The following is a 4,928-nucleotide window of genomic DNA, read 5'->3' as shown; positions in this document are numbered from 1 at the left end:
CCATTTTGCATAACTTGGCCCGAAATACACACTCTGATCCGCATTTAGAGCATTTCGAATGGACATATATATGTTTGCGTATGTATCAACTTTTTGGTTCGTTGGGTGCCGTGATTTTGACAGCCAGGCTAACGAAACGAAACAGAGAGCGAAGCTGTTCCGTAAAAATATGCATACATTTTAATAGCTAGGTAAGAGGAAAATAAATAGAAAGCCGGCCACGCAGCAATATGCTCCACCGCATGTCAACTTTTCGATGTATTTTCGTCCGAATCACAGGCTATCCGGCAATCCAGCTCTCAAGCACTCAGCCCGGAACATTTCGATGTGGTCAAGTGTGCTTAAGAATTCATTCAACAGTTTGGCTCCCTCCTCATCATACTCTCTTTGTTTATTACATTTGCATATTATTTATTATTTATACACAGACACATATTTATGAAAGTTCTTTTACGACTTACACCATCAGCTCAGTTAAGAAAAAAAACACGCATACGTATACAAAACGATGACAAATTTTTTTCACGGGCTGCCTTACTGAGGGTGCCTATATTTTGAGAGCCAGTACAATTGACATTGCTCTGCTTATTTCATTAGAAATTCTTTTGAATATAAAAGCAAAATACACAATATATTTTTCAAAGCAAGAAAAAGAAAAAAAAAATATAATGAAATAAAATAAAATTTGAAGAAAATATGCTGAGAAAGCTTAAAAAATCATTGCCCTGGCTTTAACTACCGGAAATTCCTTTGTGCTGCTGGTGCTGATTTGGAGGCGACCACGCCCTATCGCAAGACATGCCGCCCACTTTTGAGCCAGCAATTCGACTCCACCGTCGCACTCACGCCCGCACAATTTTTCGCTGTTGACAATTTTGGCGGTTGTTGTGGCAACACGTGACTTGCAAGCCAAGCGAGAATGGCGGAGGAGAGTAAGAGAAGCCGCCAGAGAAATGGCGGAGACTGAGATGGCGGAGGGAAAAGTAACTGGGAATGCGAAAGAATGTTTCTTCTTTTCAGGAGATACTTTAAACTGGTTGTCGCACTCAACTCACGCCCTTGACCCACCCCACCGATCACATTGAAATCAGTTTCAAAATAATTCGCTGTTGAAATTCAATTTGTTATTTCCACTTGCCAATCTCTTCCTTTCTCTGTTCATCTCAATCTCCCTTTTCTCTCTGTCTCCCTCCATATTGGGTGTCGCATTAATGCTTCAATAGCTTAATTGGCAGAAACATTTTTATTTAGAGAGAAAAGAAGTAAATTATGTCATTAGAGCTCAATTTGCTCATTAATGCGGACCCGGTAGCGAAAAGAAAGAATCTCGTCAACCTTGCAGGATGAGATTTCGAATTCGAGTGCTCCGGGCACACATGTCGAATGCGCAATTGTCCTGAGTGGCCACTTGGGAAAATTGTGGCAACTGAACTGAAGAGAGCCAAGACAAGGAGTAAAGGGAGCTAGTTTAGCAATTCATTCATCCTTGAGATGAAAGGATTTTAAACTTAGCTGAAGCAGTTCAAGGACTACCGGCGACTCTGATATCAGCAATTTAGTTTTCCTAGGATTTAATTCGTAAGGGATGAAATAAGAATTTAATCCACAAAAAGCTTAAACAAATTCTGACCTCTTTAAGGCATAGATTTTATACTTTCATGAAAAAAACTTCTTATAAATTGTAGCATTATAAACATATTACTTGTGCTTGAACTCTGGATTTGGGAACAATTTTTCATCATCACCTGCTGCGATATAGCCTGTAGAAGGATATGGAACACACGCGCCACCTTCATCAGTAATATTTATTTCAACTTTATCATCAAGGACACCATTGGTTGTGTCTAGACGGGCCTTAGACCGTTGCTGCCTTTGGCTTCGTTTATTTTTTCATCGAAACATTTGCATTTTCAAAGTCAGGTCTGTGCATTGAACCAAAGCTTTGAGGTTCAAAACCAAAAGTCAAATCGTTTATCATCCCTTAGGGAGAATCCGTTTCCATTGAAGTTTTGCTGGGCTAAGCAAATCAAATGAAGTTATAAGCGTTTCACTAACAAATTGAGCAAACACTTGACGGCTAGCTTTATTAGAGAAATGGAAGCCAGTCTCGATGTGCGCATAATTTATGGTTGCGATTGTCTGCCTCCCTTCTTTGGGACATAGCAGATAACGAGGCACGTCAATGTTCGCTAATAAACTCAAGAAGGATTAATTTCGTGATTTATGATATGCAATAGAGTAAGAAAGAAGGAAGGATGACCGACCGTATAAGCTTAATAAGCTTTGACTGGCTGACATAAAATCCCTAGCATACTTTTCAGCTGTGGCAGGTATTACCGGCATTTGTTAATTAATTTCGCAGAATCAAGTGAAATAGATACTCGTATTCTGAAGGTTTAAATATACAACCTTCATTTTTTTTAAACCAATTTCATCCGACTTTTAGCCAAATATATATTAATTGGAAATATTATACTTTGTGGAGTAATTAATTTTCACAAACATGATTATTCTGCAATGGCACTTCCGCATATTGTGAAACAAAATCATTCCGTAAGTTAGTTTATTTTACCATATATTTTAAGCGGGATTGTTTTTATTCTACCATTTGATATTTTCAATTTTTCAAGTCAGTCACTTCCAGGAATTGAGAAGCCCACAGAATAGAACAGAACAGAACCAAAGTGAACGAAGCTAAAAGGCTTCCGGTGCCTTGGTGCTTCTTTTCCAGACAACTTTTGCATTGAGCCATTTATGCTATCATGTATGAAATGGACGCCCACATAAAATATATATTCCCATGAACATTTATATACGTACATGCATACTCGTAAGTAAGAACGGTATTTGTGTTATGAAAGAGGCCACAAAACAAGCTGTTAAAACAGCTGCCAGCAGCTCAGCTCAGAACTCAGACTGCAGCCAAGTCCTCTGACAGTTTTTGCCCTGACTATAAAAATTGTTTGCTGAGGCATTAAATTGAATGAAAATTTATGATCTTTTCATATTTGCCTATGCGGCTGAGACAGGGCAAAGCGGCTGCAAAGAAGCTCCATCGCCGCAGGCTAAAAACCTGTATGTGGTCCCAGGGCTCACTCTTCCCCACAAACGAGGTTCCCCACCGCCATGTGTGTGTTATTTAAACATGAGGCGGCTTTAAATTCGCAGCTAGCACAGCAAATTAAACAAATACAGCCAAAGTCAACAGACCATCAATCAAAGTGAACAGCGGGCATATTTGCAATATATCCAATAACTGACCTCTGACCTGCAGTAACGGTTGCCGCAGGCGATTTATCATCACGAATGGCAAACAAAATACAAAATGGACCGTGTGACACAGAGGATTAGACTGGGAGGCAAGTCTCAGTTTAGTCGCCGTGCTAATCATGGCTTACAACCGAGAACAAAGAGATTGCTTTGTTTCTTTTTAATATGGAATTCAGAATCTTCCCGTAAGGTGACAAGAACTTCTGGAATGCGGCAAAGAATTTTCGGGCAGGACGCAATGCCTAGTGGGCACGTCCTCAGACTTCAGACTTCTCCTTTCAACTAAGAAAGATTAATGATCCAGGTGGCTCTGGAAACAACGGAGAGCATTAATATTTATACAATATGCGAAAATGCAAAGACAATGTAGAACCAGGGTCAATTTGTAGTCCGTTCTCCGTTGGTGCTTGAAATGGGATGAAGTTAATAATAAAGTTGTTTCTTTTCCAGTGGAATACATTTTCAGTTTAATGAGAACCGAGTTAAGAAAAAGCTCACGTAATACTTTTGATAGTCAAAAACAAACTAATCAAAAATTCGAAATAAATCGTTTTCACATTCTGATGAAGCTTGCCAATTAAATCCTAAACGTATTTCTGAATCATAATATCGCAGTGGCAAATAATAAATAATATTTATCTTATATCCCTTATCGACAAGTATTTTTAAAAATAGGGATTTTTCCTGGAATTAAATAGCAATTTCAGATATTTTGGCTTTCCAATCCAATACTTTGACAAAATTTCCGGGCAACTGTTGCTTCTGATTATGTAAACCATTATTGATTTGTGTCAAGAGGAAGAAGCCAATTACCCACCCCAATCCTTAACAAGAAATGGAAATGGCATTCAATGGAAACTTGGCTGCTGTTTCTACTGGAAATTCTCCAAAAAGGGCTGGGGATCGACCATCCATATATTTGGAAGGCGTGTTTAGAGCCAGGCACATGCATAAATTTTGAGTAATTTAAGCAGTAGCAGAAAATGTCTCAAGTTATCCCCAACCCCCAGACAAGAAAATGGGTTCATAACTCTCCCGGTCCTTTTCCTTCATATGTGTGTCATGTTGGACATGTTGGGTGGAATCTGCTCCCGCCCGCATATTGCATGAATGGTTGGCTCTGTCTAAGTTTATGCTGCTGTCGCCGTGCCCCTTCCTCTGTCCCCTATCCCTGTTCCTTGTTGCCTTTCTCCTGACCGAGCATGTTCACTTGTCAAAATACGTTTGTTGCATGTAACTCAATGTCGGTTTAGCGCAGAATCAGAATCAGCTAGCTAGCAGCTAGAAGCCAGCTGCCTCATGCGCTTGCTGACACAAATGCACTGGGACTAAAACTGAGACTTGGACTGCGACTGGGACATGAAAGGCAAGAGCAATGTGATGCGAAATAATAGCGAAAGACATGAGCCAGAGCTCCACTAGTACCAGAGTCAAGGAAATGCCCCTTAGTGATTTATTGTTGCACTCAGATAGCAAAAGAGGTGGGAGCTGGAGCAAGAGCTGGAGCAAGAGCTGGGGCAAGAGCTACATATGTCACATGAAAAAACAAATGCGCTGTATAGAAAGCACTTGGATAATTGTATAGTTTTTCAATAACTCTAACAACTAAGAACTTATTATTAAATTTTTTTTTTTTCTTTGACAGCATGTGATTTTCA

General features: G+C 39.6%; 1 long non-coding RNA gene across 1 annotated transcript; it reads left to right on the top strand.

Annotated features, from left to right (window-relative positions):
• Positions 1-407: 407 nt before the first annotated feature.
• LOC26514642 lies at positions 408-2,435 on the top strand. Its single transcript, XR_001409046.3, has 3 exons — positions 408-1,578; positions 1,640-1,920; positions 1,986-2,435. It is a non-coding gene; the product is annotated as an uncharacterized LOC26514642 (long non-coding RNA).
• The last annotated feature ends 2,493 nt before the right edge of the window (positions 2,436-4,928 follow it).

The sequence above is a fragment of the Drosophila ananassae genome, chromosome 2L (assembly GCF_017639315.1).
Source record: "Drosophila ananassae strain 14024-0371.13 chromosome 2L, ASM1763931v2, whole genome shotgun sequence".
Classification (NCBI taxonomy): domain Eukaryota; kingdom Metazoa; phylum Arthropoda; class Insecta; order Diptera; family Drosophilidae; genus Drosophila; species Drosophila ananassae.
Note: the sequence above shows the minus strand (reverse complement) of the source record. Positions and strands in the feature narration are given on the sequence as shown.